This window comes from Gorilla gorilla, chromosome 13 (genome assembly GCF_029281585.2).
Source record: "Gorilla gorilla gorilla isolate KB3781 chromosome 13, NHGRI_mGorGor1-v2.1_pri, whole genome shotgun sequence".
Taxonomy (NCBI): Eukaryota; Metazoa; Chordata; class Mammalia; order Primates; family Hominidae; genus Gorilla; species Gorilla gorilla.
The window spans coordinates 64,063,206-64,086,975 of NC_073237.2; the positions used below are offsets into that span (position 1 = coordinate 64,063,206).

The window sequence follows — 23,770 nt, forward strand, 5'->3', positions numbered from 1 at the left end:
GCCTCAAATCCTCCTGACAATTTGGGGCAGGTAAAGCCACCCCCGCCCCCCTTCTCCCCTCCTCCCACAAACCCCCAGCAAGTAGCCATGAGGAGGGGCAGTTGCCACCTCTACGTGGGGAACTGGCCACAGGAGACTGCTGCTAGGTGACCACAGAGAAGCAGCGCCTCTTGCACCACCTGGCGGCAGCCAGCATTTGAGCAGTTACCAACTCTGGGGCAGGGGGAGTTCTCAATGTTTTTCTCTCTGAAATTTCCTCATTTACAGGGTCGAGGGCTCTGGCTTACCGTCTTAAGGAGAAAAGCAGGTGAGAAGATAGCAAGATCTCCCACACTTAAGGGAGATCTTGGAAGTGAATGACTGTGAAACTCTGAGTGGCAGATGGCCATACCTGCGCTCTGGCTGCACCCTGAGGTGTGCAGCAACCCCAGGAGGATGGCTGGATGCTGACAAAGCATCCTCCCTAGCCTCAAATGCAGCCCAGAAGCAGTAGGGACTGGTGTAAATGGATAACTTCTCAGGCCTTCCTGACATCATGACATTAGTAAAGCCTGGAACCTTGGCACAACTCTGGGAGGGTGATATGGGAAAGAAATCCAAGAATAATCAAGGTGAATCTTTCTGCTACCCGAAAGCAGTAGAAGCTTAAAGTCAAGATTAAGTCTATTTAGCAAAGTGCAATATTCTCTGCACCTCTAGTTTGTGGACTAAGATTCATTCCCAATTCAAATTAACCCATTAGCAAGCAAGTGCACTAATGAAGGAACGGTTCATAGCTAGTAACCTATATATTTTCTTAGTTCAACATCATTGACTTCCATCAGTGGATCACAGATCAAAATGGTGTTCAGAATAAAGGATGCTTTTAAAACAGATTCACGAGAAGGCTCTTGCATCATGCAAGCATTTCACAAAGAACTTCCAGTCTCACTTGCCACCAATGCCATGTAAAGGGTCTGTTTAAGACAGGCATTGAGAGGTGACAGCGTGCTGTCAGCCCTCGCTCGCTCTCGGCGCCTTCTCTGGCCACGCTCGAGGAGCCCTTCAGCCCGCCGCTGCACTGTGGGAGCCCCTCTCTGGGCTGGCCAAGGCCAGAGCCAGCTCCCTCTGCTTGTGGGGAGATGTGGAGGGAAAGCCACGGGTGGGAACTGGGGCTACGCACAACACTCGCGGGCCAGGAGTTCTGGGTAGGCCAGGAGTTCCGGGTAGGCCAGGAGTTCCGGGTAGGTGTGGGCTTGGCGGGCCCCACACTTGGAGCGGCCGGCCCCTGGGCAGTGAGGGGCTTAGCACTCCGGCCAGCAGCTGTGGAGGCTGCGCTGGGTTCCCCAGCAGTGTCAGCCTGCCGGCGCTGCGCTCGAATTATCACCAGGTCTCAGCTGCCTCCCCGTGGGGCAAGGCTCGGGACCTGCAGCCCGCCATGCCGGAGCCTCCCCCAAACGCCGTGGGCTCCTGCGCAACCCGAGCCTCCCCAGTGAGCACCGCCCCCTGCTCCGCGGAGCCCAGTCCCATTGACTGCCCAAGGGCTCAGGAGTGCCGGCGCACAGCGCGGGACTGGCAAGCAGCTCCGCCTGCGGCCCCGGTGCGGGATCCACTAGGTGAAGCCAGCTGGACTCCTGAGTCTAGTGGGGACTTGGAGAACCTTTATGTCTAGCTAAGGGATTGTAAATACACCAATCAGCACTCTCTGTCTAGCTCAAGGTTTGCAAATGCACCAGTCAGTGCTCTGTGTCTAGCTGATCTAGTGGGGACTTGGAGAACTTTTGTGTCTAGCTCAGGGATTGTAAATCCACCAATCAGCACCCTGTCAAAATGGACTAATCAGCTCTCTGTAAAATGGACCAATCAACAGGATATGGGTGGGGCCAGATAAGAGAATAAAAGCAGCTGCCTGAGCCAGCAGTGGCAACCTGCTCGGGTCCCCTTCCACAGTGTGGAAGCTTTGTTCTTTCGCTCTTTGCAATAAATCTTGCTGCTGCTCCCTCTTTGGGTCCGCGCTGCCTTTATGAGCGGTAACACCGCGAAGGTCTGCAGCTTCACTCCTGAGGCCAGCGAGACCACGAACCCACCGGGAGGAATGAACAACTCCAGACAGGAGGAACGAACAACTCCAGACGCGCCACCTTAACAGCTGTAACACTCACCGTGAAGGTCTGCAGCTTCACTCCTGAAGCCAGTGAGACCACGAACCCACCAGAAGGAATAAACTCTGAACACGTACGAACATCAGAAGGAACAAACTTCGGACACACCATCTTTAAGAACTTTAACACTCACCGCAAGGGTCTGTGGCTTCATTCTTGAAGTTTGTGAGACCAAGAACCCACCAATTTCGGACACAGCATCACTGGAGACAGCAGATGCTGACAGCCATGAAGCCTCATGGGGTGGAGTCATTTTAGAAAATTCAGCACAATCCAGGACTGATTCACTGTCTGGCCTGAGGTTTTTCAGGTCCAACCTCCAGATTTTCTTAGAGCCAAAGATGATTACTTTCTAACTGTGGGGTTAATGAACCCACAGCAACATGTGAATGGAATAACATAGGGAGAATGCTTTTGTTCCATCTATGCAAGCTACTCCTCTCTTTGGGGTCTTCTGACTGGGCCACAGGGTCAGAGGTGGACCTCCCATACTGCCTCCCTGCACCCACTTACCTCCCCCACCATGGCTCACTGGACCACATAAAGATGTGAGACCTATGCTGAGCAAGAGGCTCCTCCCCTAGGGCTTTAAAATTGGGGCTGAGGAGCTGCCAGGTGGGCTCCAGATGGAGCTGGATCTGTGTGTTGCATGCTGTGGATGACACAACAGAGCTGGAGTGCAGAAAGGTGAGGAGGGAGCTGAGAGAAGCAGGGACAACACACACAGACAGAGTCCTTCAACTTCCTGTGCTTTTCTATTTTTGATTCTAGGTTTTCTCTGAAGATCCTGGATTTTGGGGAGGACTTCAGTATCCTGATAACATCCTCCCCCAGTTTGTTTTGTTCCTGGAAGCCAAAGATTCCCAGTTGAATACCATCCTTTCCCCATTACCAAGCTAATACCCAGCTGTGCTAGGGGAGCCCACACTGGGGGCAGAGGGAAGCAGACCCAGGGTGGGTGGGTCGGGGAAGGCTACGTGGAGGGCACCAGCCCTCAACTGAATACCTCCCCAGTTACTAGACCTCCCATCCCTGCAGCTTCAGTGTGCCTTCCCTGCCAAACTGTGCCTCACTGAACCCGATTTTTCTAGGCTTGCATGCGCAATACTCTGCTTCAGCTGGCATTTTTTATGTCTATGTGTTTAAACATGCATATAGTCAATTTTTCCTATTTTCAGCTGCAGACATTTATTAAGTCAAGATATAACAGTCAAATTCCTAGAGTTATGAGAGTGCTCTGCCCTCCATCCCCTCCCCATGGATAAGCTCGTCATCTTCGAGATGGAATTTTTAGCATAGCTTGAGCCTACATTTCAAATAAAAGTTAAATATTATACAGAGGTGGGAGAAAATGATTATGTAGAGTAATATCAGTTTTCTGACAGAACTGGTAGGATTTGGAATAATTTCTCCCATAAACACCCAAGTACAATTTCTTGAGGTTAAAGAAGAGTCCAACTTAGTAATGGTTATTTTATTTTCAATTGTCATGCTTGATTTTTTCCTAAAACTTGCACTGATGCTTTAACAATGCATAAATCTAGCTGTTTACACATGTATTTTTTAAAATCAACATTGAGATATACTCCTAAACTATGATGATGTCCCAGGGGAAAACAATTAGAATAGATATATTTAGTCTTTAAGATTTTTGTATAGAGGGCTGCACCCCCCTCCCCCCGCCCAACAAAAAAAAGGCTTTTTCTTTCAGGATTAATAAGAAAGGAAACATTTAATTGTCTGTGGTCCATGTAAACAATGTTGCTAATATATATCATTTTTTACCCTCCATGGCTTGGCAAAGGCAAACACACACACACACACAGTTGAAAGATAAAATAAAGAGACTCAAGAATCCAAATCATACTTCCTTACTCGGTATCTAAATATATAAAGCAAGAAGAATGTTTCCTACTTTGTTTGAAGCAAATAAAACAAAAGGTGAATGCTTTTACTGATTTATTTCTGGGGTGATCCAACGAGAAAGCAATTTTCTGAGGGGTCCTCATTTGGCTCAGTTCTGCCCTTTAAACCGTAAGCCCCAGTATGGCCAGTTCAGTATCCTCTGGTGTTCTTCTCTTCTCTCTCAGTTCTTGTGGAGGAAGTGATCACATCTAGGGGTGACCTGGTTACAAGGTGAAAGGAGCCCTCCTAGCTGGGCTCTGAGTGAGGGAATGATGTGTGCACAGGTAATGATCAGCAACTAGCACTCTTTGGGGCTTTGCAGGATGCCATCGTGAGCTTCAGGGTGCTCCTATTCCCAAAGTTTACAGGTGAAACAGCTTTACTTTCCCAGAAAATTATAATAAAAAGTACAATTTTAAAATCCTACTTCTCATGCGTAAAGCCAGTGGTTCTCAAATGCTAGCATAAATCAAAATCACCTGCAAGGCTTGTTGAAACATAAATTCCTGGGCCCTACCCTCAGAATTTCTGATTCAAGAGGTTTGGGGTAGAACTTGAGAATGTGTACTTCTACCAAGTTTCCAAGTGATGCTGTTTCTGGTCAAGGGACATTTTGAGAATCACTGCCTTAAACAAAGAAGTTTGAAGGGTGGGCACAAGCTATCTGGGAGATGATACAGAGAGGTGAAGCCGGCTGAGCTTCTGGGTCGGGTGTGGACTTGGAGAACTTTTCTTTCTAGCTAAAGGATTGTAAACACACCAATTAGCACTCTGTGTCTAGCTAAAGGTTTGTAAGCGCACCAATCAGCACTCTGTAAAAACGCACCAATCAGCGCTCTGTGTCTAAAGGTTTGTAAACACACCAGTCAGCACTCTGTGTCTAGCTAAAGGTTTGTAAATGCACCAATCAGCACTCTGTAATAACACACCAATCAGCACTCTGTAAAATGGATCAATCAGCTCTCTGTAAAATGGGCCAATCAGCACTCTGTAAAATGGACCAATCAGCAGGACATGGGCGGGGCCAAATAAGGGAATAAAATCTGGCCACCCGAGCCAGCAGAGGCAACCCGCTTAGGTCCCCTTCCATGCTGTGGAAGCTTTGTTCTTTCGCTCTTCACAACAAATCTTGCTGCTGCTCAGTCTTTGGGTCTGCACCACCTTCATGACCTGTAACACTGCAAAGGTCTGCAGATTCACTCCTCAAGTCAGCGAGGCCATGAACCCACTGGAAGGAAGAAACTAAGGACACGTCTGAACATCTGAAGGAACAAACTCCGGACACACCATCTTTAAGAACTGTAACACTCACCGTGAGGGACCATGGCTTCATTCTTGAAGTCAGTGAGACCAAGAACCCACCAGAAGGAACCAATTCCAGACACAATACAAGCTTTCTGTTAATAGTATAGAAATCTATTTAACAGTTATTTATCATGCACCAGGTACATGGTACGTACAGGGAATGTCATGGTTTGCAAAAAAGACAAGGTCCCTCCTCTTCCTCTCCCACAAACCTGAAATAAAATTACCGTTCCAGGAAGAAGCACCAAGTTCAAGATGAAGCTTTCTGTATCTCCAACACAAACTGCATGCCCCATGAGGAAATGTACAGTCCCCTAAATGAAACAATGTCAAGTCTCCGTGATTGCCAGTGGAAGAATCGAAGCAAATGTCTGAGCCTGCTCTCAAGACTGAGATTACAACTAGAAAATGATGAAGTACCCAAAACATATAAGGAGCACACTATGACAAGCACATGATTGGCATGAGGGCTAAATGCAAGGGAACTGTGGGAAAGATAGGCACAGTGCCCAGCAAAGCAAATATTGGTTCCTCTTCTGCTTTCTTACCTATCTGTATATTAAAAGGGAGGCCAGTAAGGTTGTCTATGCTGGGCCTTCAAGGAGGCTGCCAGCTGCTTCTTACCTTGTATACACTCAGGACCCAAGGGTATGTTATCTCAGCAGCCCCGAGCATTTAAACTCATAAAATTATAAAAGGATGGTATGAAGCTAGTGGTACTGAAACTTTATCATGAATCAGAAGTATGTGGAGGGCTTTGTAAAAACACAGATTCCTAGACTCCCACCTTCAGAGTAAGCAGTAGGTCTGATAGGGCCTAAAAATTTAAAATTTCTAATAAGTTCCCAGATGATGTGAATGATGCTGGTCCATAGACCATACTTTGGGAATCATTCATTAAACTTATTGTTTTTTGTTTTGAGATGCAGTCGCACTCTGTTGCCTACGCTGGAGTCCAGTGGCACAATCTCAGCTCACTGTAACCTCCACATACTGGGTTCAAGCGATCTTCCTGCCTCAGCCTCTCAAGTGGCTGGGATTACAGGCATACACCACTACATCTGACTAATTTTTGTATTTTTAATAGAGACAGGATTTCACCATGTTGACCAGGCCGGTCTTGAACTCCTGACCTCAAGTGATCGGGCCCGCCTTGGCCTCCCAAAGTGCTGGGATTACAGGCATGAGCCACTGTGCCCGGCCAAGCTTATTGTTTAAGCCATTCTTTCCTTGCTATTAACTAGAACACTATCTCTGTAATTAATTTTTTTTGAGACAGGGTTTGCTCTGTTGCCCAGGCTGGAGTGCAGTGACATGATCATGGCTAACTGCAGCCTCAACCTCCCAGGCTCAAGCAATCCTCCCACCTCAGTCTCCTGAGCAGCTGGAACACAGGTGTGCATCACCATTCCTGGCTTTTTTTTTTTTCCCTGTAGAGACGGGGTCTTGCTATGTTGCCCAAGCTGGTCTCAAACTTCTGGGCTCAAGTGATCCTCCCAGCTCAGTCTCCCAAAGTGCTGGAATTACAGGCAAGAGCCAGTGTGCCTGGCCTCTGTAATCTATTATATAAAACAGAAGTCTCATGAAGTACTAAGAATGGTGGCTTTTGTCACCAACTGTGTGACTGACCTCAGGCAAATACTGTACTAACTTTCTCTGTGCTTTAAATTTCCTGATATAAGTGGAGCTTACCTCCAAATTATATAAATCTCACTGAAGGTTATTACTATGCAGTTTTAAGGACATTACCAAGTATCAGCTGCTGCCTTGTCTTTTAGAATACTGTTCACTGCTTTAATTGAAATATGTCAGAACATTTAAGACAAGTACCCTAGACCCCTCATTTGCCAAGCAAGATGGGAGAAGCCCAGGATCTTTTTCTGTTTTTGTTTTTTTAAACATAAAGCCTAGCAAATGTTAGCCTTCTCAAAATTCAGAATAACCTGAGAAGATGCTTTTGATATGTAAAATGACTTCAAGTTCCCCTGTGGGCATAAAGACAAGGCAAATACAGGTTTCAACTTAAAAAATATATACACTTAAAAAGAAAACATATATATATATATATATATTTTTTTTTTTTTTTTGAGGCGGAGTCTCACTCTGTCACCTAAGTTGGAGTGCAGTGGTGCAATCTTGGCTCACTGCAACCTCCCGCCTCTCAGGGTCAGCGATTCTCCTGCCTCAACCTCCCGAGTAGCTGGGACCACAGGCACGTGCCACCATGCCTGGCTAATTTTTGTATTTTTAGTAGAGATGGGGTTTCATCGTGTTGGCCAGGCTGGTCTTGAACTCCTCACCTCAGGATCCACCCGCCTCAGCCTTCCAAAGTGCTGGGATTACAGGCATAAGCCACCACGCGCGGCTGAGAAAGAATATTTTCAAACATTACAAATAAAAAGGCTTCCTCCCTGTTGAGAACAGAGTGGTACAGCTGCTCATTTCAATATTAACAATCATATAAATGACATACTTCAATTTAAGGTGGAAAAGCAGGAAGTGAGGCTCATTTTCCCAAAGCACCCCAGTCAACTAGGTCAAGCATTAAAATATGCCAAAGAAATGTTCCCTCGAGCCTCATTCATTATCAGAGTGCAGGCTCTGGTATTTCAGTAAAGACCGCTGGGGCCCTGCCCACTCAACATCCTCATGATCCTTAGCCTTTATGGAATGTTACAGGTACAGAGCTTCGGCCCCCTTTCCTAAGGGAAGAGTGGGTGTGAGCTGGGCTTTTCAAACATGTCCGGCCAGAGAACAAAGGCCACATGATGCTAGTGATGCATCAGTGATTTCTACTTCTACAGGACAAGACTCCTTCCACTATAATAAAGACAAATCCAGGTTACCCTGGCAAACTTCTTGGAAGCACAGAGCTGCGGTGGATGGGCACAGCCCATTAATCTCCTGGTTGGCTCCTCCAAGCAACTCTCAGCTTTCTACTCTAAACCTCTAATTAAAGCTAAATGCAATTACAAAACAAAAAGTGCACTGTTCATCTATAGTCCACCCAGTCTAACAGAAAACCTTTCAAAAGTGTGTATGAATCTTGTAAATGTAGGAAAATTGACCTTCTGACATCAGTCACTCTCACCACAATGAAATAATTCCTGTCTTTTCACTCGGGATTTTGAAAGCAAACAATCAATCAATGGGTGAGGGTGGGGGTGGGAGTGTTGAGCTAGAAAACGTCAACCATTTTAACATTTTCTTTAAGATAAAAATAAAATGCCTGCGATTTACTTAATCCCTGCTATCCTCACCACCTTTTCTCACTGATACTGACTTATATTACTTCTGGCTTTAAAAAAAAAAAATCCTTGACCGGGCGTGGTGGCTCACGCCTGTAATCCCAGCACTTTGGGAGGCCGAGGAGGGCGGATCACGAGGTCAGGAGATCGAGACCATCCTGGCTAACATGGTGAAACCCTATTTCTACTAAAAATACAAAAAAATTAGCCAGGTGTGCTGGCGGGCGCCTGTAGTCCCAGCTACTCGGGAAGCTGAGGCAAGAGAATGGCATGAACCCGGGAGGTGGAGCTTGCAGTGAGCCAAGATCGCGCCACTGCACTCCAGCCTGGGTGACAGAGCGAGACTCCGTCTCAAAATAATAATAATAATAATAAATCCTCATTTTTATTTATTAGATAAGTTTAGTGACTGGTAAGGCAACAACTTTACTCCTCTAGCTCCTCCACATTTACAAATTATACTTTATTCTCTGATTACACAGACTGTCTTTTGGTAATGACATTAACTCATGTAGCACTTGACTGATTGCAGCAGCATATCAGCATCATGAATACTCCAAGTCAGACTCTCTTCCGTATCTGCCAGTAATTACAATTTACACCAGCTCAAATATTTTCTCACAAAGCATGCCAGAAGAAAAGAGAACTTTTGGTTAAACCTCAACTTTATTGTATTAGGACATACATTGTGATAATAGTAATGAGACTGCAAAGTATGAAAAGGCAAGTCCTAAAGAGATCACTTGATCCAATCTTACCTTTTTCTAGCCCAAAAAGACATTTTATTTCAGAAATTTTTAATATAAAGATGGAAATGTGGGAAGACCGTTATGCCAGAAACAGCGATGTTTTAACTCATGAGTTAAAACATGTTCTGATGCAAAAAATGCACTGACTTTAGAAATTTCTGCTTAACACACATGACCTTCAAAAAACCAAAAGTAGGGCTGGACATGGTGGCTTATGTCCATATTGTAATCCCAGTGCTTTGGGAGGCCACGGCAGGAGGATTGCTTGAGGCCAGGAATTCAAGACCAGCCTGGGCAACATATCGAGACCCTGTCTCTACAAAAAAAATTTTTTTTTTTTTTTGAGATGGAGTCTCGCTCTGTCACTCATGCTGGAGTGCAGTGGGGCGATCTCGGTTCACTGCAAGCTCCGCCTCCCGGGTTCACGCCATTCTCCTGCCTCAGCTTCTCGAGTAGCTGGGACTACAGGCACCCACCACCACGCCCAGCTAATTTTTTTCTATTTTTTAGTAGAGACGGGGTTTCACTGTGTTAGCCAGGATGGTCTCGATCTCTTGACCTCGTGATCCGAAATAGCTGGGTATGGCAGCACAAGCAAGTAGTCCTAGCTGCTCAGGAGGCTGAGGCACGAGGATGCCTTGAGCCCAGGAGTTTAAGGCTGTAGTGAACTACAATTTCTCCACTGCACTCAAGCCTGGGAAAAGAGCAAGACCCTGTCTCTTAAAAAAAAAAATCACTGTTTATTACAACCGTAAGTTAAGAGATGTATTAGTGGAGGGAAAACATTGACTTTCCATTTTTAATTTGTTTTAAACTGAAATGCCCTAAAAAAGGAAAATAAGCATCTCCTTCCAGCAACCTCCAAAGTTGGATGGCAGAAAAAGATGCCCAACCACAACGTTCCGAGTTGTTCTGCACCTAGACCCACAAGTAACCTGGGAATACTATCACCTGGTGAACTTGGGACTTGATTTATGAGACATGAAGCTAAAGTACAAACTCAGTCCTTACCAAACACATAAGAATTTTCCTATAAACCCGTATTTTTCTCTCTCTGAATAATCTATGTGCTGCCTTTTAAACATAATGAATTGTCTTTAACTTTTCTGATAAATGACAGAACATACCTTGCTCCACGTGTCTGTTTCTCAGCTGAGACTCTATAGTCCAACTGTATTTCTGGCATTCATTCAAAAAAGCCAAACTGTTAAGTCTCTAAATGTAAATTTATATGAGATTAAAAAGTGCCTGGGAATGAGACAGTTATATCTTAGTCACGTTTTTCTTTTTAAAAAACGTGTTCTTTTTTAAATTTTTTTTTTTTTCCAGAAGTGAAGCATAGCTGTTTCCTTGCCTACTACAAAGAAAAAAGTAATCTACCTTGTTAAATAACATGTGACCTCCTTGGCTAAATCTTAACAAGCAATACATTCCTGGCTTTTTATTTTATTATTTTTCCAGTGTAGGTGTTCAGAATTTTCATTAAAAAGGGCTCCAACACTGGAACAAATCCATTAACACGTGTTGCCAAAGGAACACTCTATAATTTCTGCATTATCATACCCTCTAGCAATTGTCAACAATCTCTCTGGCAAAGGCTTCCTCTGGTTTATACATAACTGTATCAAGTATCTCTGTTTGCCTTGGTAACAATGCCTTTTCTTGTAGAGAAGACATATGACACCACCATGTCACACAAAACACCCCACAGTGGAGCTGGTTTTGGATGGAGTGCTGGAACCATCAAGGGGCTAGGTCCCCAGGGAGATGGGCACTCTCTCATACCACAACAGAGGTGCAAACTGGTCCCATTTTTACAAGAAATCAATTTGACAAAATATATCAAGGATCTTTAGAGTAGTTTTTTTAAAATATATATGTTTGTAACTCCTGACCCAAACATTTCACCTCTAATAATATACAGTAAGAAAATGATGTTCAAAAAAATTCCACACAGATTTCAGCACAAATATATTCACTGCCCATTATAATAGCAAAAAGTCAAAAACTTACATTATTATTAAAATAGTATGCAGAGATTAAGCATGTTTAGAAAGTCTCATGAAAAACTAAGCCAACGGGTCTTAAATGACTTTACTAAATTCACATGAAAAGCAACATAATTTAGTCATTATCTAATTAGCATGCATATTTTCTAAAAACTTACAAAAACTACAAATTTTCAAAGGCTTGGTATATATGACAATTAGTGTAAGTTACTGGAGGCAAGTGGTGTTAAAAAGGAAAATAAGTCTCCAATGCTCAGTTTCCATAATAGAATGAAGCAGCATGCACTCACATTTTATCAACAGCATTTAGAAAATTATTTCTGCCTTTTATGTTGATGAAAGATCCTCTAACAGATTAACTTTCCGGTAAGAGTACCTCAGAGACAGGGTCTAGGTCACAGATTAGGCTTCTAGGGACCTGTGTCTAGATTTCTATTTATACGGCAAGCTGTATACCCAGCTGGGCCCACTGGACAACAGTGCAGCCATCAGTGCAACTGCCAGCAAACCTCTCTTATCTCAACACTGTTAACTGTGCTCAAAAAGCAAGTCAAGGCTTTATACTCAGGGCATGCTAAGGACATCAAATTTTCATTGTAATGAAAATACAGCTACGGATTTAAAATTTTAAGTCTACATTATCTCCACAAAAACATTTTGTCCCCAAATGTACACACACAATTATACTAGGCCAAAGAATAATACATTCTCCAAAGTAGCAATGAGAGACCACTCTCCAAGCACAGATTAAAACAAAGCCATCACAGAAACAACAGACATCCAAACAAACAAAAAACCCAATACATGGAGAAAAAAACTATTCTATTCTCCTAAATAATTGTTTTAAAAAACATAAATCCTAATACGAGACTGTGTTGAAAGTAATGAAAAGGCCTGGGGTGGGGAAGGTGTATAATGAATGAAAACAGAAACCCTACAACATATCAAATGTTACGGAATCTGATGAAGGTTGAGAACAGAGAAAAATGTAAGCCCTAAATAATTAACATAAGTGAACTACATATTGAAATGAGAAAAAAAAAACACCCAATCTGTTTGAAAAATGATTACAAAATACTTCACTAATAATGAATGCATTAATAGAAAAAAATAGAAGTGAAATTCAAAAGCTTCCTTGAAAAGCCAACCAGAGAAGTAAACTTCTGGTAAGTCTAGATGAAAGAAAAGTGAACACAATTAGAATATACGTATTGTCTCAGTCAATTTTCTGTTGCTTATAACAGAATACCTGAAACTGGGTAATTTATACAGAAAAGGTATTTATTTCTTACAGGTACGAAGGCTGAGAAGTCCAAAGTCTAGGGCTGCATCTGGTGAGGGCCTTCTTGCTGGTGGGGACTTGACAGAGTCTGGAGGCAGCACAGGGAATCACATGGTGAGGGGGCCGAGTGTGCTAGCTCAGGTCCCTTCCTCTTCTTAAAAGCCACCAGCCCTACTCCCCTGATAACCCATTAATCCATTAATCCATGAATGGATTAATCCATTCATGAGGGCAGAGCCACCTCTTAAAGGCCCCACCTCTCAATATTGCCACATTGGGGTTAAGTTTCAACATGAGATTCACATGGGACATTCAAACCTTAGCAAGCACTATAACATACTGAGGGACCATAAATAGGAGACGAACATATAGAGATAGGAAGCTATGTTTTCTGAGACAAAGTTGATAAAACAGAGGGGAGGCAGGAAGAAAGGAAGGCAGGTGGGCAGGACTGGGTCAGGCAGCTGGATACAGTAGTGTGTCAGGCAGATACTGAGAAGATACCTCTGCACTAACAGCCTCCCAATGCCCCACAGTGGAGCTGGTACCCAGATGAACCTCTACAGCTGGGTAGAAGAGCACCAGAGCCATTCCTCCCTCCCCAGGAGCTCTGTCTACAGTGAGCTACATACTCAAACATACCCCGATGAGTGTGGAAATCGATCCCATTTTTAAAAGATATAAATTTGGCAAAACATATTAAGGGTTTTTTAAGTGGTCATGATCTTTTAAAATGTGACTTCTGACCTGCAATTTTGCTTCTAATAATACACATACTAAGGAAATAATGTTTTTAAAAAATCAACCTTGGCCAGGCATGGTGGCTCACACCTGTAATCCCAGTGCTTTGGGAGGTTAAGGTGGGAGGCCAGGAGTTCGAGATCAGCCTGGGCAACATATTGAGATGTTGTCTCTACAAAAAAATTTTAAAAAATTAGGCAGGCATGGTGATGCACACCTGTAGTCCTAGCTATTCAGCAGGCTGAGGCGGGATGATAGCTTGAGCCCAGGAGTTTGAGGTTAAAGCATGCCATGATTGCACCACTGCACTCCAACCTGGGCAAAAGAGTGATGATCATGCCACTGCACTCCAGCCTGGGTCACAGAGCAAGTCTCTGCCTCTATGGGAGAGACAGGAAAAAAAAAAAAAAACCCCACAGACTTACACATAAATACATCCACTGCCTCACTACTGTAAAAATTTCAGAAACTTAATAATTGTTAAATTATGATACATATCTTAAACATGTTTATGAAGATTAAGGAAATGCTTACTTTATAAAGTTAGGTTGAAAACTGGGTATGATGTTGAAGATTTTAAACAAAAATATAAAAATGAATGGAAGGGACTATATCAACATTTAAACATTTTTGCCTCTGGTGTAAAAAAATCTTGAGAAGTTGATTTTTAACACGCATTATAGGTAAGATAATGGTTATGACCACATCAAGATAAATGTAAACTATTCTCACACAGGATCACTCTCTACCTCATACTTCACTCATCTGTGACTTTAGTCAAATTAACTTTTGAGCTTTGTTCTCTTCTCTGTAAAATGAAGATAATCTACCTGATATGGGCACAAAGAAAAAAAATAAAACCAAGAATGCCAAGTGCTGAACTTTAGCACTCTCTCTTTGGAAGACTGTAAGTTTTGTCCATGCTGGTGACTTTGGAGCCAGTTTTAAAAATTAACTCTAAATTCAATACCACTGGGCCTCTTAAAGTTATAAAATGTCTGCAAGCTCCTATACTGCAAGAACGTATTCAAATGAGAGACTCTAATTCTGATAAGCTCGGGCATCTCCCTGGGTAACCAATAAATTTTAAAATGGGCCAACACTGCACCAAAGTTGCATGAGGAAGGGACTTATCAAGAAGTGCTGCCTTTCAGAGGAAAACATTCTCATGGATGACTTGGTTTCACATTTCCAAACATGTTTCATTTATATGGCACATTCAAACTAAGAAATGCTGCAAAAGTTCTCTTTGCTGGCTCCAATCTATGTAGAAGGGACTTAGAAGAGGGAAGTCAAACTGCTTTTGCAAAACTGTGACAGTAAGAGCTATCTGACCCTTGCTTCTAACCTCCAAGTTGTCCTTCGTCATTCCTGGGCATGGGCAAAACTAACTTTGGGGAAAATTTAGTTTATAGTTTAACTTTAAAGCAAGAATGAGAATAGCACTTTCCAAAACTAAATCAACTTGTAAAGCTAATGAAACACCACAAGGTCAGGGGTTATGAGAAGGGCCTGCATTCTGCTAAGATGTAGGCATAGAAGGCAATCCTAAGCAAAAAGAACAAAGCTGGAGGCATTACACTACCCAACTTCAAACTACACTACTGGGCTACAATAACCAAAACAGCATGGCACTGGTACAAAACCAGACAAACAGACCAAGGGAACAGACGAGAGAACCCAGAAATAAGGCCGCATGCCTACAACTATCTGATCTTTGACAAACCTCACAAAAACAAGCAATGGGGAAAGGACTCCCTATTGAATAAATGGTGCTGTGATAACTGGCTAGCCATGTGCAGAAAATTGAAACTGGACCCCTTCCTTACTTACATCATATACAAAAATCAACTCAAGAAGGATTAAAAACTTAAATGTAAAACTCAAAAACCTGGATGATAACCTAAGCAATACCATTCCGGACATAGGAATGGGCAAAGATTTCATGATGAGAACGTCAGAAGCAATTCCAACAAAAGCAAAAATTGACAAATGGGATCTAATTAAACTAAAAGGCTTCTGCACAGCAAAAGAAACTATCAACAAAGTAAACAGACAACCTACAGAATGGGAGAAAATTTTGGCAAACTATCCATCTGACAAAAGTCTAATATCCAGCACCTACATGGAACTTAAATTTATAAGAAAAAAACAACTCCATTAAAAAGTAGGCAAAGGCATGAACAGACACCTTTCAAAAGAAGACACACATGCGGTCAACAAGTATGTGGGAAAAAGCTCAACATTACCGATCATTAGAGAAACGCAAATAACAACCACAACTCGCACCTGTCAGAATGGCTATTATCAAGAAGTCAAAAAATAACAGGTGCTGGCGAGGTTGCAGAGAAAAAGGAACATTTACACAGTATTGGTGGAAGTATAAATTAGTTCAACCATTGTGGAAGACAATGTGATGAGTCTTCAAAGTTCTAAAAATATAACTACCATTCCACCCAGAAATCCCATTACTGGGTGTACACCGAAAGAAATATAAATCATTCTATCATAAAGATGCATGCACACATATGCTCACTGCAGCACTATTCACAACAGCAAAGACATGGAATCAACCTAAACGCCCATCAGTGGTACAGTGGATAAAGAAAATGTGGAACATATACACCATGAAATACTATGCAGCCATAAGAAAGAATAAGATCATGTCCTTTGCATGGATAGCTGGAAGCCATCACCCACAGCAAACTAATGCAGGAACAGAAAACCAAATACTACACGTTCTCACTTATAAATGGGAGCTAAATGATGAGAACACACGGGCACATAGAGGACAACAACAGACACTGGGGCCTAATGGAGGGTGGAGGTTGGGGAGGAAGGAGAGGGTAAAGAAAAATAACTATGTATTATTAACTTAACACCTGGGTGATGAAACAATCTGTACAACAAACCCCCATGACACGAGTTTACCCATATTAACAAACCTGCACATGCACCCCTGAACCTAAAATAAAAGTTTTGTTAAAAGCGTAGGTATAAATGATAACCAGCCATTGTTCTGGAAGTCACAAGATTTGTAACTTCCCCAATTACTGTGGTAAATAGCATCACTCTTGTGGAACCTAAGATTGGCCTTTTGAGATGTCTTTTCAGACTGCTGCATTTTTGATGACTGGCTGACTCCACCTGGACCTGCAACTCATGACTCAACTGGTCCTATGGCCCCTAACCCAGAGGAAGACTCAGCAAATGAGGGCTGTTTTCCACACTCCTATGATGGCATCCCCAGCCAATCAGCAGCATCCATTCTATAGTCCCCTGTCCACCGAACTATCCTTGAAAAACCTCAACCCCCAAAACTTCAGGGAGATTAATTTGAGTGATAACTCCATCTCCCATGCGGCTAGCCAGCTTTTCGTCAATTAAACTCCTTCTTTACTGCGATACCATGGTCTCAGTGAACTGGAAGACCCTTTTGGGTGACTACACAAGTTATGCTCTGCAGAAGACATCCTTAAACTACTGTCTGCACAAGGTAGAATGGGAGCAAACATGAAACCATTCTTTAGGGTTGACTTTCCCATTGCAAGAACTATGGGTTAAGTCTTAAAGATGAAGCTGCTACCATTTTTCTCTTTAGCAGTAACTAGTCAGGGAGTTGAATGGGTGGGAAAGATCTTAACAGGAATAAATGTTCTCCAGCTCTCTGATTAATTTAAATTGCTAAAAGTTTACCTGACATGCCTAGTGGTCTTCAAAATATATAGGTATGGATTTGCAAAGGAAAAAAAGGGGATTTTTCTGTTTCTAAAGTCACACTTTGGTCTCTCTGCTCTACCCACTGACATTTGTCTAATGGTGAAAGCGGTCACCATTCCAGCCTCACCAGGCTCCTTCTCAGTGAAGCTGCCCTGCACACACTCTTTGTTACCTGAACAGCCATGTCTGTGCCAAGTGTCTTCATTTCCCACTTCATGCAGTCACCTGTGTGGACCAGAGTGGGCTTCCCAAGAGAAGCCAAAAACAACACTGTATGTCAATGAGACTCACATGAGTTGACCCGGAATGATAAGGTGAACTGAGTCAATTAGATGCTGACTCTCAAGAATATGAATTAAGAAGCATAGAGAATAAGCAGTTAACAGTAAGGGCATCTCCTGAAAGAGTGTTAGGAGGTGGAAGAGGGGCTGCAAAGAGCCAGAGCTGAGCGCATGCTCAGATTATGAGAACACCAAAAGTAGGCATGGGCAGAAATAGGTATAGCTTTTAATATTAATATAAAGCCATCATGGTTATCAATACATGCTAAAACATTACTTTTCATCTCTTAACATTGCAACTATGTATGTTTCATATTAGCATAAAACAATCTGAACATGTATCCTCCATAGAGATATGTACATGTATATAATTTATAACTAGGTGTCTATATTGAGGATACATGTTCAGATTTTTTTGTATGTATAAGGGTGTCTGGTGAGAAAAAGTTTTACAACTTCTACTTTGCTACAGAAGGTGCATTCTGGCCGGGCACAGTGGCTCACGCCTGTAATCCCAGCACTTTGGGAGGCTGAGGCGGGCAGAATCACCAGGTCAGGAGGTCGAGACCATCCTGGCTAACACAGTGAAACCCCGTCTCTACTAAAAAACACAAAAAAATTAGCCGGGCGTGGTGGCGGGCATCTGTAATCCCAGCTACTGAGGAGGCTGAGGCAGGAGAATGGCGTGAACCCGGGAGGCGGAGCTTGCAGTGAGCCGAGATTGCGCCACTGCACTCCAGCCTGGGCGACAGAGCAAGACTCTGTCTCAAAAAAAAAAAAAAAAAAAAAAGAAAGAAAGTGCACATTCTATGACACTAGGAGACAGACATGAGAAGTTAAGACAGCTGCCAAAGACTGAGTAAGACAAAGATCCTGTCTTCTAGAGGTTCACAGGCCATAATGTGTTATAGGGAAGAAAGAAAAAAAGCACCAGTGATTTTTATTGGGTTTCCAACAAATATTTGTTTAGCACCTATGTGTGCCCTGTGCTAGTCTAGGTATTTTATATCACTTTCTAGTGACACAGTCACCACAGATCAAATAAACTATCCGGGCTGAATTGAATTTGCTGGGTCAGTGGTCCCTAAACATTTCTGAACCATAGAGCAATTTTGAGATTCTGATTAAAAAGAAGAGAAACCTCTCCCTAGGAAAGCACGCATAACTACAATTCTGGACTCAATTTCACTGACACTTCTGACCTAACACCCAAGGATAAGAAACTAATGGGTCTACTGCCTATTTGAAAATATAGACACACACATACATATCTATAAAATCATGTGATCCTACACTGAAGGATTGTTTCAACAATGCAAAGTACTTATGAGGTTTATTAATAGCCTTATATTTTCAGTTAACAACATATTACTAGTGGCAATGAGAGAAGTCCCACCACAAATAAAACAGCATGTTTATTCTCAAGTACAATGCATTGAACTGACACAGACTATCACTCCAGTTACACAATGGCTGTTCAGAGTTCTCAGTTAATGGAATATTCACAGTTTAAGACCAAACACAATGCACAAAGAACAGAAAAATAGACAAAGTTGCCATATTAGGGATAGCAACATTAGCTTCCTGGCAACAGAGACTCTGGGGAGGGCTACACATAAAATTATTTTCTATTAAGGGTCAGTAAGTAAAAATAAAGTCTGACAAAATATTTCATTCATTTGCTCTAAGTGATTTTACACAATAGAGCTACAGAACACAGGCTTGGTTCCATCTTTCCTCTTAAATAACCAAAAAAGGGTACTTGATCTAATCTCTTTCATGTAATTACAAATCACCTGAAAAATGCAGAATCTGGCTGTGAGAGTGATTTGAGAATTGATGGATCTGCTTCCCTGCTTGTAAGAATGAATAGCAGTACTTACTCCACAAAGACGAGAAGCACACATTTTCATGGGTGCCTCTCTAATGTGTTAATAAAACAATGAAATGCTAATTTCATTTTTTTCATTCAACAAATATTTAGTGAATTGCAACTATGAGCCAAACATCAAGACAAAATCAAGCAAAATCAGACCCAACTTCTGCCTTGATGAAGTTCACTAGCTCTTTCATCCATTAGAAAGCTTTAAATTGGAAATCCCCGCTAGCATCAGTTGTTTAACTTGACAACTAATATTTGTAAAGCATTTTACAGGTTATAAAGTACTATCCAATATATCATCTCAGGAAATCCTCACTGTAACTCTCTGACTTGTATTGGTAATTCATCTCCTATGCAGGTTAAGAAACTACAGCTCAGAGAGGCCCAGTGGCTTACTCAAGCAGTGAAGCTGGAATCCCCTTTGCTGATAATCTCAGTGCACTACACCATCTCACTGCAGCTGAGCTTTAGGTCATGAGGATAAAACACGTGCAAAATCACTTTGAGCGCTTTATTGGGAACATGATCTAGAGCAGCTTTTTGTCCGTTCCCATCTTTCCCAGAAGCAGTTGTTACCCAGCTCTGGCAGGGTGTAGAAAATGCAATTTACTTACTTGGAAAACCCCAACTTACCTAAGTTATAAAATGGTTAATCTGCTGAAAGATTCCTTTACTATTTCTATCATACATGCAACCTAACAGCATTGCGTTGTTGCCTGCCATGAGCCTCTCTTCCTTGGTCAATTTCTACAGTGCTTTCTGAATACAGAAAACGTCTGCAGTATTTTCTCTGTTACAGACTCTTGACAGTTTTCTTTAACAGTGTGACTTACATAGTAAGACTGAAATGTGAAAGTTCTAGATGAAACAGTCATCTGGTCCTACATGAAAACTTTCATGAATTTTTTAAGGAGCCTTAGATCACTGTCCAACATTCAACCCACTGCCAAAATCCCTATGACAACATCTCTAATTTGGGGTAATCTGACTTCTTTAACACATGCGGTTCCTATTACTGGTAACAAGCAGTTTGGCAATAAGTATTCAAAGCCATAAATAAATAGTACTAATGCTGACTCAGCTGTTCTGCTGCTAAGAATTTATCCTAAGGAAACAACTCAACAAATGCACAGTGATGAGTGTATTTGAGATATCTTCATTGTAGAGCTGTTGTTTATACTAAGAAACTGGAAATGACCAAAGTAACTGTCAGGGATGGTTTTAATAAATAAGAGTGCACTCATATAGAGAGATGCTATGTAGCCATTAAAAATCATATGAACATATAAAATAGTTACATAAGATATACATGCTCTATCAAGTGAAAAAAGTGATTACTAAATAGTATGATATCCATTTTATGTGTGTTTACAAAGCAAAAAATCTTAATTGATTGAAATAGAAAAACATGTCCTTCTTATGTCTACCCATAAGTTCCAATCCTGCCCCCTGAAGTTGAGAATTAACTTTGCTCTCCTTTCCACCCCGATAGCCTTTCAACTATTCCTGGTAGGGCATAGTTTCTAGTCCATTTATTTCCCTGGCTTACCCTCTTAAAATGTAGAACTTGTTTGAAAACAAGCCCTCGGAGGCAGCCTAACGAAGTCAGAAAACAATGGGATGATTATCTCCTTAATTCTCAGTACTGTGCCATTAAAGCTGCCAGAGAAGGCCACCCATATCAAATGGTTGGCTGAAACTTTAAATCTTTTTAACAAGAGCTGCTACTGATCCAGGTCTCCCGTTCTATAAACATGCAACTTTTCCCCCTGACTCTAGGAAGCTGCGTTCAGTAGAGCTTAATTGTATATTTGTTCATGTTGATTGCCTTCAACTTTTTGCAGCCTTTTTTTTTTCTATCCTGATGTCTGACATCCAGTTGGTTAGCTTCCCTCCCAACAACGGATAGACACAAATTTGATCCACCTTTCTTGATCAAAGACCACTCTTCTCAAACTAGAATATCATGACATTGGGAAAGGGCTACTCAAACATTTTACCTGGTGATAATTTAAAGTATTTTAAAACAAACATGGGTATGTTAAAAATACAAAGTGAATGCATCTTTATGTGAAAACATGAGTCTTCAAAGACATTTCGCTCCTGGCTGTGCTTCTAAAGTCTCCCTATATCCTGCCCACAATCCAACCTTCAATTCCTATACCCTCAACCCTCTAAACCCTCCAAAATAAACTTTCCTCTTCCTTAATAGTTCCCTGATGGAAAAGTTAGAATAGCACTGGCAAGGCAGTGAATTGCACAAAGTCAACAGTTAATCAACCTGCAACACATTCATCTATCTTATTACAATCAAGCCCATGCTTTTCCAACTTATCCATAAAAAATCCTAGAACTTAATGAAACATGTAGTTTTTTTATTCTGATATCCTATAACAACAACATTACCCAAATTCTCTCTCCAATAAGTATCTGATTTATACAGGAAATGAGGTTAATTCAAGAAAGGCTTGTTCTTGAGAAACCCATGCTGACTTAACCACACTTCTTTCCCAGGTAACCACAAACTATCCCTTCTTCTCCCCATTTATTCCATTAGAGGATTATTCCATATCTGCTGTTTAAAAGGCACTGAACTAGGGTCTACAATAGAAAACACGGAGTAAGATGGAAACTTCTAAGAGGAAGAAAGATGACACATAACTACAATACAAATAACTATAATACATGGTAAAAATGCTTAAGAAAGTTCCAGAAACAGGGAAGCACTAGCCAGCAGAAGGAAGAGTATGTGAAGAACAGATTACGTGTGAAGGGGCATAACAAAGATAAGACTGGGGCACATGGTAGAGAGCCACAACCATATTTAATCCGAGAAAACTCAAATCCTGTTAGGAAATCACCTGAAAGCCTTCTGGGTCACATTTAGAAAAATCTCTCATTCTCTATTTCAGAAAATGTACATGTTTTTCATTTCTGAAAAATATCTGTTTGTCTTTTCAGTCTTTTTCACCTTTCTCCCGTCTTGAAAGATTGTCAACAGAAGTTTACAAATCAGAAATTATTATGCACTTACATTTTACAATTTACAGAGGTTTAAGGTTTATACAGCATTTTCAAGCAGATTGCCTCTGCAAGACTTTTTTAAGTGTCCCAAGATATAATGAAACCAGGCCTGGACACTCAAACTCAATTTCAAGTACCACATATTCAGTCACCACCCTCAGCCTAGGCATCCATCACTTTTACCTACTTTTTTTTTTTTTAACCTCTCCAATAAAAAAGTCATCATCCTTCAAGTTTTCTAAGCTTGGAAAAAATGAAAATCACAAATGAATGACAGTGTTGACTGTACAATTAAAACCTTCAATGCACAAAAATATTAAATGGATGATCTCTGCAAAAACCTCTGCAAGAAATTATAAATGGCAACTACCATTAACTTTTAGTTTAGAATAAATCTATAAAACCAAAAGAACAGACTAGACAACTCACAAGAAGGTGACAAATCTTTGGGAAAAACACTCAATGCCTATCAAGCTCCCCCAAAAAGGCTCATTTAAAATACAGATCACAGTTGTCAATTAAGAAATAAAGATGAAAAAATACAGTACATCCTTATTATTCATGGATTCCACGTTTGCAAATTCATCTACTAAAACTTATTTATAACCCCAAGACCAATGCTCATGGTCATTTGCGCACAGGTGGAGAGAACCAAAATTTTTTTTTCTTTTTTTATTAAGGAACGCTTCACGAATTTGTGTCATCCTCGCACAGGGGCCATACTAATCTTCTCCGTATCATTCCAATTTTAGTATATGTGCCACTGAAGCAAGTACACACCAAAATATTTGAGTCACTCCACACACATGTACCCAGCTGAAGCCAAAAAACCAGCATACGCTGTTTGTTATAGCCCTTATACTATTAACAAATGTCCCTTTTGTGGCTAGTTTTTAGGGCTTTTTTTTTTTTTCATTTTTGTGGGTTTCTTGGTGATTTTGCTGTTTAAAATGAGCCCCAAACATCATGCCTTAGTGTCATCTAATGTTCTTAATCACAACAAGGCCATGATGTGCCTTAGGAAGAAGAGACGCATTGGCTCAGCTTCATTTAGGCATGAGATACAGTGCTCTTCGCCATGAGGTCAATGTTAATGAATCAACAATGTATATTAAACAAGGTATCTTTAAACAGAAACACATGTAAAACAAGGCTATGTATTGATCGGTTGACAGTTGACAAAATCGTTATAACCAGAGGCTCACAGGACTCTAACTGTTCCCCTAGGAGCAATGGCTCAGTATTCACTAATTATGTCCACAGCGACTTTATAGAACATAACTGCCACAAATAATAACAGTGGGGTGTTCTTCCAAATTATCCTCTATTTCCCCTATTTCCTGCAGTGAGCAGTTTGCTATCTCTGGATATCCTATTTATATAACAGAACAGCTCCAAGTCATAGACTTCTTTGCTATGCTCCTCCTTAACGCCCTTCCAAAATTTTCCTCTAGCCTTTTCAAAGGTGCCTGCCCATTCTACA

The 23,770-nt window shown here is 41.6% G+C and overlaps 1 protein-coding gene and 1 non-coding gene across 18 annotated transcripts in view; both read right to left on the reverse strand.

Moving 5' to 3' along the window:
- Nucleotides 1-23,770, reverse strand: part of KANK1 (KN motif and ankyrin repeat domains 1) — a 242,537-nt gene that overhangs the window by 165,138 nt on the left and 53,629 nt on the right. The window lies entirely within an intron of this gene.
- LOC115935963 (U6 spliceosomal RNA) lies at nucleotides 22,959-23,063 on the reverse strand. The gene has a single exon (XR_004071546.3). It is a non-coding gene; the product is annotated as a U6 spliceosomal RNA (small nuclear RNA).